Below are 14,536 nucleotides of genomic sequence, written 5' to 3'. Positions count from 1 at the left end.
TCTTAATATACTTAGCTTTTTTTGTTGTCCTGGTAAGTGACCAACAAGACAATGGTACTGTTTTCTTGGGGCCCATCTGGTCATGACTTGGTGTTTGGATCAGAATATTAGTCTTTAGCATTGATTTGAACTGTAAACCATTGCTGGTTTGCTTCACATATGTTCATAGATCTCAACTGTTTCTCCTAGAAGTGAATTTCCTTTTGTTTTCAGAAACAAAAGAAGAATAAAAAGGAAAGCTCCAGGTCATTACCAAATTGTTACCAAACCGTACTGATCATTCTTTTAAGACTTCCTGTGGTGGACGTGCAGCCGTGGCAGTAGTGCTGTTACTGATGGAGACCGAGAACATGCAGGAGAACAGAGCATGGGTGTGAAATGACTGGAAGTGGTTAGTGACGGGGCTTGTAGATAACCTAAGGTTTGTGTATTGATCTGCTCAAGGAAGAATTTGGAGAAAAAGATACAGAATGGATGCTAGAATCACACAGCCCTTTCAAGACGTGAAAGACATTGTAGCAGCTAATCCTTTAATACAAACACTGCATACAAAAATTGTGCAATGAGACAAGGGCAGTGGTTGAGAGGAGGCCTTTTAATGAAAAGTTTCTTACAGATTAATATAATACATAATATTATGTGCAGTGTCATATATTTCAGCTCATTGTGCATTCTGTGTGTTGATGGCTGTTACTGTGTAGGTTTATAGGTGCATTCTGAAGTATTAGCATCAGATTTATTTGGTAAATCCATGGTTTTAGATGAGACATAACCTTAATTTATGATGTTGATTTATTAATAAGTCATTCCTTGTTCTTTCACATTAATAATGATAGTATATTTTTTTCTGTTGATATTTTTGACTGCTGTATATCTGGTGCATACATGTTGCTCACAGTCTCCCTGTACTTATCTTGCTGCTTTCTGCTGTAATGCTCTTCAGAAAGTCAATTTAAGACCTTCATTACTTAAGAGGCAGAAATACTCAGTTTAAACATGTGGATGGCCCGTCTTTCTATAATCCTGTCTTCCTTCCTGTAGTCCTTATCTACCCGTCCCCAAACACCCCATCGCTCTTCTGAGCGTGTGCAAGTCTGTTATCTCTCTTCTTTCTACTCTCAGTGGCAATAACGACTCTCTGGGCCACTTCTTCACCTCTGTGACCAGCCGACCGACCAGCTGGAGCCTGCGGATGGCTGATGTACCCTGGTATTCTAATCGGCAAGATGGCTGGGCTGGGTGAGGCTCCCACCCCGCAGTGTAGCTGCATACCTTGCAGGGTGCTTCATTGAAGGCGCTGCTTCTGACACATGTTCTTGTACCTTTAGACAGCTAGTCTGAATGCAGACTGATGAAATGGGAGAAGGTGGCTTCTGACAGCCTTCTGGAAATGCTCAGTTTACAAGCATGTGTTGAGTTCTGACCTCACACGGGCTATGCAAGTGCAGCATGTTATTTTGAACTTTAGATTTTCTATCAGAGTGAAATATATTGTCTGCTATTCTCACACTGCTAAATTGATTTTCACTATTTTGGACACGATTTATTTGGATTCCACTGGATGAAGCAGGCATTGGACATGGAGATTTCATAAAATAACACAGTTCTGCATGCTAACCGCATCGCAGTTACTTTGTAATGGGATGTAAATTGAAATCATGCATCTACATCACCCTCCTACTTTGCTGTTTTGCATAAATAGTACTTTAGAAATCAGTAGAGAAGTGTAACTTCTGTTTTATAGCTGTATCTATCAATATATCTCTGTATATTGATCTGTATATACAATCTATGTATATATCAAGAAATGTCTTGGAGAGTTTCCTATTTACTTGCATGTGCTTTAGGATTAGTAACTCATAGAGACTGGAACCCAGATCTGCCTCCAGGGCAGCTCAACACCATACCATTCTGGTTACAGCCCCTCTATGTATATTGGGATGCTGTTTATATCCCCTGTTGTGCTGACCCCACTCTGGCATGTAATTAGGAATTTTGACCTGTGTGACTGTAAACACCTATGGGAAAACTCTTTGACTTGCTTTGACTTAAGTATGTGTGGCCTGTGCTTTAGAATTACTAAAAACATGGGCTTGTGTGGAAATGTCCCTTTTTATGCCTGTAAATGTTGTTCTGAATGAAAAAGAATTAATTTTCCCAGACCTCATGATATCTGGGAACCTGAAATGACGGACTTGAGGTAGTGCAGCAGGTAACTGGCAGGACTGAAAATCAGAGTGTGCATCTTCTAACCCCCAGCATGTTGCGCTGCTGGCTGGGCCCATGTTCTAGCTCTGCTGAAGCAGGGGGACAAATACTGTTAATGAAGCTGAACAGGAAAGAGTATCACATTTTTTTCCTCACTGCCCTCTATAACTACTTTGTGACTCTTCAGAGTTTGGAGGCATTTGGAGAGAAGCATGTAGAGGTGCTGCGGCATCAGTTTGTTTTACTAAAAGATCCATACATTTTTCAGTAAGAAAATGCTGAAGAAATAAATAGCATTAGCCTTCTGCCATGTGTCTTGTTCTCCTTTGAAAGGCTTAGTGAGGGAAGAGTGCCTGGTTTAGTAGCCTCCCTGGGAGGGATGTGCTGTGGAGCCTGTGCTCCTGTCCTGGGAGGTCCTTGGTGGGGATCAAAGAGGTCTCTGTTCCCTGGGACGTCAGGTGCTAAAGCCATGGTGCCTCTACAGGGTCAGCCTGAGCCTCTTGCTCTCAGCGTGCATTGTGTGCGGTCACTGGCTTGGAAACTTCTGGGAGACCCTTTCGTAATGTTTTCTTTGTTTTCTGTGGAAAAAACCCAAGGTTTGAGGATTCTGTGTAGGGGGTTTGGTAAGTGACTGTAGTATCTTCATTAGGTGCGCAGACTAATGCTAGAGGGAATGTGTAACATAAATGCTAGTGTAAAGGTTGTTTTCTATACTTTTGGTTTTTTTCCCCTACTCTGAACATGGCTATTGGGTACTAAAACATGAGTGCTTCACGACAGAGGGAAATTCTTAGCTATTAGAGGTTTATTAGCTGTTGGAGTAACACTGATCTTTCTGTAAGCAACCTCTTAGCCTGCTTTTTGTGTTTGGTTCTTATCAAAAGTTTAGTGTTGACTTTTAAGGATTGGTATGTGAAAAACGTCAAAACATTGATTTTTCAACTGCATGCTCTCTGCCATAGACAGGTCGGGGCTGAACGCATGTGTGCCAGCCTCTAAAATTTTTTGTTGTTGATTCTTGCTCACATGGAGGGCCCTTGGGACAGATGGCCCCTCGCTGTTGATGGTTCGATTACAGTGATCACCCACAGCTTCTAGGGAGTGTGAAGAAAAGAAATTGCTTTCTTTGTCAAGGTGTTTTCAATTCAATTCTCACCCATTAGCCCTGTTTGGTTAAGTTTTGAATTACTCCATCAGGTGACTGATGAGTTTATTTCCTGCCCCCCCCCCCCCCTTTCCCCCCCAGTAGTATTAAAATGGATTTGGTATAAGATGGAAAGCAAAGGCAAAAAAAGATTTGTGCTTATTGATCTGTGCTGTTTCATCTTTATTCTGTATCATGAACAACCAAGATAAAAATGAACACTGAATCAGAATAGGCTAGGAGATATATGTTTTTAAAAGAGACTTTAATTATTTGAAATCTGTGAACTGTTTATACATAGGCTATGGCTAATCAATGTGGTTGTTATGGTTTTAAAGCTTTGTGTAAATAAGAATGTTTTAATTTGAAGCAGATTGATAGGTATATAAAATTATGAAACATAGTCTGTTATAATTAAAGCTTTCATAGTCAGGTGTGTTTCAGTTGTGGTGCTGTAGATGTTCTGAGGAGTAGGAAACAGCCAAGCCAGATCCTGGTTATCAGTGTTGCTCTACTTCCACCGCTTTCCACCACAGCCAGTAAGCAAGATCTGAAAGGTTTGAATTTCACATGGACAATGTTAATTGTAATGGGAGAATGAAAACAGGGTAAAGATAGAGAATTTGAAGGTATGTTTTTGTAATGTTCAATTACTTTCACATGTAAGCTGAGTATCAGTACACAATCCACAGTTTCATTTCACAGCATAATCATAGAGATGGGGTGAATATATGATACAGTAGTATCTGCATTAATTAATTAAAGTTTCATAAATAATCTAGAATTAAAATACAGAGAATCTAACCCCTCCTCCCTGTAGCTGTTCTTGGTTGCAGCAACAGTGTCGGTGGGGTTGGCTCTGCAGAGCCCACCGAGCCCCAGGGCGGCAGGCTGGAGATGGCAGAGGGGAAGAAGCAGGCTGAGGGCTGCACAAGAAGTCCTCTTGGTTTGGGTTTTCTTAGGTGTATTTTTATAAAGATCTCCTGCCTTAGTACAGGTGCATGCTAGACTAGTGTGCACCAGGGTAGATGAAAACCTCATAATTTCTACATGTATTTTGCATTCAGTAGATGTTGATGGTAGTCTGTATCACGATACAAGAAGAATGCTGGATCATGGATGATGCTCAGTGATACCGGCAGTGGTGCTTTCACTGCTGCTGGAAACTCCCTCAATAGCAGAGATGGCATGTTTCAAGAACGATACTCTCCCTCCTGCTACAAATGAGAAGTGCTCGAATGTGACATCAGTATCTAAGGCAGTAGTTTTCATACCTTTAAGCTTATCGCTGCCCTCAATTCCAGTGCCTGTGAAGAGCTGCTGTTTGAGTTTACCTTCCTTCTCCCCTGAGCCTGGGGAAGGCAGGGCCTCTGGGAAGAGGATATGAAGCACAGGCCAGCCTGTGATGCCTGAAGAATTGCCATGTTGCCAGCTCCGGTTTCAGCTTTGCTCACGGTAGCTTCATGGGAAAGGAGGAGGTGTGCTGGAGTGGGGGACAGCCCCATCCCACAGCCTGGTCACTGCTGCATGTGCTGTATCTCAGCTCAGTGACAGCCGGGGTCTTTGCCAGGTGCTGAAGGAAAGTGTTCCTCTTCCATATGTCTGCTAAATAGAGAACACTTAGCGAGTAGGGTAGGAAGCAAGGACGCAGGGAAGGAAATGCAGAAGACAACTGAATATTTTTCCACCTTCATGCTTTCCACATTATAAACTTCATATACTTAAGTTTTGGGGATATTTTCCATGTTTGGGCACCGTTTATCTAAAGCTTTTGACTGGGGACAATGTTATTGGAGGATGTTTGGAAGTGGCATTTGTTTACTGGTGTACTAAATATATATAATAGAATCATACAATGGTTTGGGCTGGAAGGGACCTTTAAAGGTCCTCTGGCGCAACCCCCCTGCCATGAGCAGGGACATCTTCAACAAGATCAGGTTGCTCAGAGCCCCGTCTGACCTGACCTCGCATGTTTCCAGGGATGGAGCATCTCCATCTCTCTGGGCAACCTGTGCCAGTGTTTCACAACCCTCACTGGAAAACAGTCTTCCTTGTATCTAGTCTTATCTATGTGGTGCCCTTTCCTTTACAATTTGGATAATGATATTCTGTATTCCGTGGTAATGTTATGTATTCCATTGTTCCTATATATTATGTATTCCAGTATTGCTTTGGCCTGAAAATCCTGTTAGTTACTGAATCATCACATTTTACTGCTTGTGTTAGTTGGTGTTTAAGGCAAGGGGCATAACTTACAGGGAAATCCTGCCCTCAAGTACTAACAGTTGGGCTGCGTCCAGGATATGGTCCTCACTGGTGGAAGGAATGTTACTGCACTGTTCAGGCAAAAAGTGATGTAAATAGGTGATAATTTTATCTTCTGTGGTCAAGAGGGAGTTTCCCTACAACATTCTTTTTTTTTTTTTTTCTCAAAGAAGCAAGAGAATTGGACTTACTTGGGCATTGAAAAAAAATACAGCTAATTAAAAAAATTAACAAAAAAAAAATCAAAATTTAAATCTTTGGTTAAGTTTTTTACTTAATTTCATTTTTTTAGGCGTGTGAACTATAATGTAAGATTTCTTTTTGAGCAATGTCAAAAGTGGATTTTTTGACACAAACACAAAAAGATTTCTGTGTTTCCTGCAACCAGGCAGTTTGCTTTACGGGGTCACATATATTCCTGGTTTCATGTCCAAGCTGATACCAAATTTCTGTTTCTTGAAGGGAATTAGGAAGCAGTAACTAAGGCATCCATGAGATATTGAGATGTAGTCTTAGTCACGTGCCAAAAGATTTTTGATTTTTTTTATATGCAGTCTGTATGGGTTCCACAAAGCAAATATAATATTGGACCTGGTGAGATAAAATGTTTTTCTCTGTCTCTGGTCAGACATCACTGATGTGGGAGAGCCAAGTGTCGGGTCATCTCCAGTATGTTTGGCTGTGCAGGATTCTTGCTAGTTTACTTAATATATGTTGCTTGGTAGTAATGTACTTGAACTTTTCTAGATCTTTCTCAAAATCAATCTTGCAGCACTAATGTAGGAAAACGTCATGTAGCCCACAATATTTTTAAAGAACTTTGTATACCTTCATTTAAAACAAACAAAATGCTGCACATGCAATGTGTCTGTGCAAGGGCGTGTAGTGAGTTAGTTTTTCATCCTTACAGGGTGGGATGTAAAACTCTTATTGGTATACGAAGGTAAGTGACCTTAGTCTTACTGTTTTCAATTATTGTTCATTTCATTAGATCACTGCACAGCTTGTCTCATTTAAACTGCTTTGAACAAGAGACCGGTGACAGCTGTAGTATTTTGTTTTGTAAACCTTCCTCAGACATTAGCAATGACTTAAGGCATAGATATGCTCACTTGCTTGTACTTTTGCTACCTTAGTTCTTAGATCCTCATTTCCATGAGCTGTAATTCACTCATGATTACAAGTTCAAAGTAGGAAAATTAAAGATAACACTGTGGCTCCAAAAGGCATACAGTTGTTGCCACACTTTACAAGCTCATTCTCAAGACTTAGCAGGTAAAAGAAATTCCTGCTTATCTTGCAAAGAGACCAAATGAAGGCTGAACATATTCATTTTGTCTGTGCACTATCTGTGAAGTGAACTCTCACCCTGATTAAGGTTTTATCCTGAAGCATGGCTAATAGCATTGCAGCCAAAAGGACCCTTTCTTTCTATCCCTAGTTAGCTGAAATGACTTACTGCTCTGTCCTTCAGTCGTAACAAATTCTTGGGCAAAAAGGGATTGACCTGCGGCTCCGACAGAGAAGGCAAATTGTGGCTTGAAGTTTTAACCATCTGCTTGCTCATAAGAGGGAAAAAAGTACCTATTTCCTAGTTTGAGCACGTTACAGATGGGGAAATTTGAAAGATCAGAGGAACTGTCAGGTCCAGACCCTGTATTGCTGTCAGACAAAGCCCCGCACCTCTATAGATGCATGGATTGTATCTTTGTTCTCCCACATATTAGAAACAAAATTCTACATTTCCACAGGTGCAGTGTGAGCACTGGTATCCTGAAACTATTTAGTAAGTTAGATGTCTGTGAAAAGATGCAGTTACATTCTGAGCCGCTTAGTAAGTCCATGAGTGATTTGGGTTACTTAGATTTATGGGCATTTTTCAAGCATAAGTGCTACAGAAATAATTTTAAACTGTGGTAGAGTTTTCAGCATACTTGAAAGCCTGACCAGCTTGATGTTCAGCTACAATTAAAAGCAGTTTCCTTAGGTAAAGCTTCCTTGTGGGAGGAAGATGTTTTCATCATACCTGTGAGGAGTCGGTCTTTGTAATAATGTTTCTGAACCTGACTGAAAAGTCACTGATATAAAAATCACATTTCTTATTTGCAGATGTGCAGCTACAAAGACTTATAGACGACAGTTGCTGTGACTGTAACTGAGGCAGGCTACTAAAATGTTGTTTTCCATTTCCCCTTCATTAAAGGGCAGTATTTAGTCTATGTTTGTGACACTGTTGTTTAGTTCATGCTTTGTATGAGGGAAGTTAAAAGGAAAAACGTCAAAATCACACACTCCAAATACCTCCTTTGATACCAGTGTGAGTCAGGTAACTTTACTGCCTAAGTAATTTTTAAAAATAGGGTATAAGCTTTGCAATCGCTTGAAGGCAAGGCAGAGGCCACTGTTGTGGGGAAGGGAAAGTGGACAGGAGACAGCCGGGCTCCTGTGTTGTGGCCAAATTGTGGTTTATTTTGAAAGGCAAGTCCAGGTTCAGCACCTTGATCAAATGTGTTGCTGAGGTTCATGTGTCAGCACCTAGAGACCCAGAAAAATCTCAGTGTGTTAATATACAGCAGGAAAAGGTGGAAAATGTAATTCCTGAAACTCGTTAACCTTTTTCTGTAACTGACGTGGTTGTGAAGTGTCAGTATTTAACTCTTAAAATTGTCAGTGGTCAAGCACTCCGTATTCCCGGTCTTTGGTTGAAAGCAGTCATCGTTCCAGGGGAGCTGACTTGCTTCAGCGCAGCGTTTTTGTGCCGTGTGTTTCTTTGCTATTTGCTGAAGTAGCAACTGTTAGAAACTGGTGGCAGTTTAGGAATGCACATTAGTGGGTAAACTGTGAGTAAAGAAGTCGAAGGTACTGGATTGCTAAGATTTGATATAATTTTGTAAATATGCTTTCTGTTGCTTTCATGAAAAGACCAAGGGTGTGGTTGCATTCTGCTGTAAGCTTCCTGTGGAATACTTGGAGTGAGAACAGACTTAGCAGTCCTGTAGAAGTTTCTTTCGGTATTCCTTTGATGAACAAAAAATGTGGACTACCTGATTTGCATAAAAGTGTACTTTCAAGTATTTTCTACAGTGGCACCCTCATTTGCATATTGTCTTTAATCTGACAGGTTTTAAGTTCCAGAGAAGTTAGCAAGTGTTTCTTAGCTTCACTTTTTTTATGAAGTTGCTTCAATGTATTTTGTCCTTGTTCTGTCTTTTGATTACTGATGCTTGGAAAGTACTGCAACTCCCTTCTTCCCCCCTTCTCTGTGGCATCTTGCTCTTCCTCCAGCTACTGGCGGGTGCTATGCTTTGATCCCCCAAACCTGGGAGCTGAGGACCACTGTCACACTCAGATCTTCCTGACAGCAGTGCCTTCTGTTCCTGCTGCACCTCTGGCACTTCATGTATGAAACTGTTAACAAGCAGATTTTAATATGATGTACAGAAGTCTTTTTTTTTCTTCCTTTTTTTTTTTTTTTTTCTCCCCAAGAAGTAATCTTTTTATGTGAATGCTGTTTTTTTCATGAGATGATTTCATCTGTGAAAACTCTTGGTTTGCATATTATGGTTGATCTCTTACTTTGTTTCTGAATCACTGTTGTGGTAATAAAATACTATATTGATACAAATGCATCATTATAATTAATGGTACGAGTTTCTGTCAAATTGTTTTAAGTATGTAGAAGATTTTTGCCTTTGAACAATGGCCGTGTTAGAAACTTGGTAACTTGCTTTAAAGAACTAGGTTTTTTTATTACTGATAACTACTTCTAACAAAATCAGTTCTGCTTATTGCTTAAATATGTGTTTATAAATCTGTTGCTTGAGATAATGATGTATGATTTCAGCTTTATTAATTGCTTTTTCTTGTTCACATAAGAAAAACAATCTGGAAATTCTTTCCCTCCCCCCAGACAAGAAATAAAAACTGTCTGTAATAAGCTTTGCTTTTCTGCCTTCCTTTTCCTCACCGTGTTTCTTCCCCACCCTTGTAACTCCTGGCCCCAGTCTCTTCTTTCCCCTCTGCACTGACAGCTTTTTTCCAATGAATATCTTTATGGCATCAGAGAAAATATAGCTGGAGGGATATTGAGCAGTCATCTAGTCCATTCCTCTGTCCCAAGACATGACCAACTCTGCTTGGCAGTCTTTTTGTATATCCTGCTCCGTCAAACCCACAGGGATGAAGATTCCTTCTCTCCAGGCAGAATGTTGAGCTACTTAATTAACCCGTTTCATTTTACTTTAGCTGTGTTTTTCTGTCTGAAAATATTCTCTGTTGCCATCAATAGAATTACCAGAGGTGATGTTTCTCAGCATGTGTTGTAATTTCTGTTCCATTACCAAATTCCATGTGTGCTAATTATCTTATCCTGCTGCATTTTTGGGTGACGATTGTAATCAGCAAGCTTAATGATTGTGAAAGGGTATTTTTAACTACAGAATTTTTTGGAAAGTTACCACTCAGAAAGCTTTTTTTTTTTTTTATTTTGGTAGTTCTCTGCTTCTCTAATCTGCTCTGTCATGAGAAATAGTACTTTCTAATATTTTCTTAGATTTATTACAGAAGCTAAAATGTGTTGGAAGTGGTGGTTTTCCTAAAAATATGGATGACATGCTTTATGAAGTTACCTCTGTGGGAATAGATTTTTGGAGACGAATTACCTTGAGGATATGCTTATGTTTTCCTCTTCTCTTAGCATGTGTCATAGTTGCCTGCATTTTTTTGTGGAGTAGTTCTAGATTGCAACATTTTGAATACTTTTTTTTTTTTAAGCATTAAGTGTGACTCACTTTTCCTCTTTGTATCAAGTATACTGTACTCTGAGTCTTGGTCCCTCAACAAACCTTTCCATGCTTGTCTCTTCTGACTTGCACCAAGAGTTGCATCTGCTTCTAACTGCGATCCTCAGGGATTTAGCTGGTTCTTTCTGAATCTTATTATAGAAAGATTTCTTCTAAAATATGTATAGACAGACTTAGGTGATCACAAACGATACAAAAGTAGTCAAATCAGTCAGATGTCACAAGTTAAGTCTAGCAAGGTGTACATGAGCTGTAGACTCACAGCGGTGTGAAATTCACACCTAGACGATACACTTTCCCATGCTGTAGGATATTTAGCAAAGGAATTTTCAAGTGTTACTGGCATGTACTAAGATGAATGTTTATAAGAAATGTCTGTCCTGGATGCTGTAGGCATAGGAAGAAGTGATGCTTGTACATGCATGTATCTATTTACACATGCAACGATCTATATATTTGCACATGCTATGCACAAACTATTCTATGTGTGCACTTAACATTTTCCTCTTAACTACTACATTTACTTAGAACTGCTGCAAAGTCTTTGTCCCAGAAATGGCTGTTAGAAAAAGAAAACGAGGCGAAACTCAGTAATTCCTCAGCCACAGCTATTTCTGAGTGATTCTCATCCTCTCACCCATAAAATCAGCATAAAATTGACCTAACATTGCCAGATCAGATGGGGTATCTGGAAAGTAATCCTCAGGAAAAAGAAATTCAGTCTTTGTAAATCCAAAGATAAAGTGCGTAAAGTTGTAGAATTGGATTATACTTTCTCTTTTTATTTCTAAATCAGTATCCTTTTGTTTCTTCCTTCACAGCACTTGTGAGAAGTTGCCACAAAGATGTGTCAGATGCTGCCTGAGCCTAGCTCCAAAAGCAGAAACAAACATAATCTTTTGAAAAAAGCCCAATCCCTGACTTGGATAATTATCATAAAATCCCAAGGCTTATTACAGGTGTTAGGGTTTGGTTTCAGGGAGCAAAGGCATAAAAAGTGTGTAGTAACCTTTCTTTTTGAAGCACAAGTCACATCAGATTTTCTTACTTAATACATGTATTGCAAGTACCTACTAAAGTAACCAGTTAAAAGCCAGTAATAACAACATGCAAACCCAGCTCAAAGCAGTGGGACAAATCTTGGAGGCATGTAATTTTTGCTGAAAGTAGCACTGAATGTTTTTCTTGAATTGAGTTAGGAATGTTTTTTTAAATGTTGGCTCTTTTTTGTTTTCATGGAGGAGTACTAAGAGTATTATTCTGCCTATTTAGATCACATGAATTTAAGTATCCTTTCATTACATAAATATCCTTTCATGTTATGAAAATAAATGTTGTTATACCTGTAGTTGAGTGAACTGGAATTTACTTTAGAGTTGTTTTTATCATTGCAAGTGAGACCACAGTAGTATGAGAGTGCCCTATTATGAAGTAAAGATAGCAAGCTGAGCAGGACACTAAATTATAGTTGGAAGTTTTATGTGTTAACTTATTTTGGTACCCTGATACGCTATTGGAGGTTTTGGTCTTGTTGCCAGTAGGTAAAGAAGGGTGCTCCTGTGAAATGCTGTTCAGCTCCATTGGTGCCTCACTCAGGTGTGAATTTTACCCATTTTTTGACCCCAAACCCCAAGTTACTTAGAGCCAAGTCTTGTTTAATTCTGAGGTTGTGCTTTGCTCCTGATTGTGATCTTTTAAAAACACACTTTGTGGCTTTGCTGTTGTGATCCGCTTCCTTTTTTGAAGCAGGGCAGTTATACTTCCACTAAGGACAGTGAAAGAAAGAAATGAAATTTCTTTCTGATTTTGAAGTTACACCTTAAACATTTTACAAAGTATCCGAAAACCTTATGATTTTGTTACTGTGTTGCTAAAGCATTCAACGTACTAAACGTTTCTCGTGTAACTGTACTTCACATCTGCCAAAATGATCTGCCTGGTTCCCTTGCGGTGAGACGGGAGCTCGCCGAGCCGCTCTCCGGGGTGATGCTCCGCCAGCCTGCCTTACGGCAGAACAGCCAGGGCGCAGGCGCAGGCAGCAGCTCTCAAGTTTTGCAAGAGAAGCCGCTATAAATGGTACAAGACTCGAGAAGTTCTGGGCAAAAAATGGGTGATAAGAAAGGGAACTAGAGGCAGCTGGTAACCAGCTTATGTTTCATGAGGTCTAGCAAATGCTTAAGGCTGGATTGCTGCTGGGTGAAGCAGTCCCACGTTCTTCTCACCACAACTCCCCATTCCCCAATTTTTCTTCCTTTCTTCTGGCACAAACCCAGTGTTTCTGGGGAACTGATCTAGTTGACACTGACCTGAAAAATTCGACAGTTGGTTTGATCTTGGTCAGTTCCCTTGCCTGGTGCAGTGTGTAGCCATGGAAGAGTCTGCAGCAGCAGGAGAGAGCTGGTGGTGTGGGACCACCAGCAAGTAGCTGGCAGTGGGAGTGCAGTGAGATTGCTTGTGTCCAGAGATGTTTATGCTTGAAATGTTTGTGGACATATGGCCTTAGATTTGCAAGCTCTTTTAAAATATATTTTGGATTCTGTACAATTTCCAGTGGTTATTAGCGATTTATGTATTACTTAACATGGAGTATTTGATATCCATTACCATGCTTGCTGTGCCTTGAATTTATCAGAGATTGCAGTTGATATACAATGACTTTATTTTTCATGGTACTAAATTGGAATAAAAACAAGAGATCCCTTTCAGTTCAGGCACTGAGATATTCAAACTCCTTTTGTATCTGGTCATTACACAGATGTGTTTGTGATTGGAATACAAACAAAATAGATGGGGCGGAAAAGGTCTCTTTTAAGTGGCTGTATGTATTTGCTCTCATATTTTTATAAATGTAGCATCTTGTCTCATTTCATATATGCTTCCAGAAGTTCTTGCTTCTGCTAGATGGAGGAAGATTCCTTGTGCAAAATACATACATTTCCATAAATAATAGTTGCAGAACCCTCCCTGGGAGCAAAAATGTGCTTGTCCAATAAGAAGAGTCAAATAGCCACATTTTTATCTAAAATCTCAATTAGATTTGAATTAGATGAAAATTAGGTCTAAATTAGGTTGAGTTGATTGACAGGTTGATTCACAACACTTCCAAACTGCATGTTCCCCTGTTGGTTACCAGCTGGCCTGGGGTGAAGGAGGAATGCTGGCGTCGGGCTCCAGCTCCCTGTGAGTGGGCCAGCGGAAAACGCGGGTGCAGCAGCTGCGTGTTGGATAGCGGGATCTGAAATCAGCAGCTGGGAATGGAAATACCATCAAGGGTGTTCCCCGTCCATTAAAGCTTCAATTTGCAGCAGCAAACATACGTGGGAGGATGAAGAAAAGTAGAAACCTCTGTAATCTGCCAAAAGTGGAGAACCCTCTGGTTCTGACATAAAATGTACTAGTAAGAAGGAAGTTTCTGATTTGTCGGATGGTGCTAGTGTTAGAGAGTGAAGTGGAAATCCGAATATGCTTCCCAGATCTTGGCTGCTGGGAAGACAGGAATCCCAGCAGCTCCCAAGGTAGCCGGGAGGTTGCAGCTCTCATCAGGCAGTGTCCCTCGGTGCCTGCTGGCAGGTTTCTCCGTAGCCTTGCAGCCTGCTGCCCCCGCGGGGTCTCCCCCTGGCCTGGGCTTTGGTGCCGACCTGGGTCTCCCTTGCCCAAGGCCGGGTAGTTTTGCCTTAGCACGTGGAGGAACGCTGCTGTTAATGTGTTGCGTGGAAGTACCGTGAAGCCTCATGGGTGCCTGTGGCACAGTTTTACAGTAGCATCTCGGGAAGGCTTTGTGTCACAGGAGATTAAAAGCTTTGGGGGGATGAAGAGCATAATTAGTTTTTTGTTGAAAGGTTACGGTTCGGGTCGTTGTGTTACATGATGCCTTCAAAGTAGTGTTGATTGTAGACTTATAGATAGCCTAAGTAATACTGATAGTTTTGATAATTAACAGTTTATAATAGGTTAATGAAAACTTGCAAGAGATTTTTGAAATGCTGATCTTAAATGGCTCTGAATAGAAAATATTCGAGCATGCTAGTTCTTCTAAACTTTTCCTTGAGTGCGCTGGTTACATTGGTACTGTCTTTAAAATCACAAATTACACTGTTCTGTTCCTCAGAGAGATCTT

The 14,536-nt window shown here is 40.4% G+C and overlaps 1 protein-coding gene across 4 annotated transcripts in view; it reads left to right on the top strand.

The window, feature by feature from the left end:
• The window catches only part of DENND1B (DENN domain containing 1B), a 199,339-nt gene that overhangs the window by 60,788 nt on the left and 124,015 nt on the right, over positions 1 to 14,536 (top strand). The gene's annotated exons all lie outside the window — the stretch shown is intronic.

Source organism: Falco punctatus (genome assembly GCF_963210335.1).
Source record: "Falco punctatus genome assembly, chromosome: 11".
In the NCBI taxonomy this organism is placed as follows: domain Eukaryota; kingdom Metazoa; phylum Chordata; class Aves; order Falconiformes; family Falconidae; genus Falco; species Falco punctatus.
This window is presented reverse-complemented; position numbering and strand designations above follow the sequence as displayed.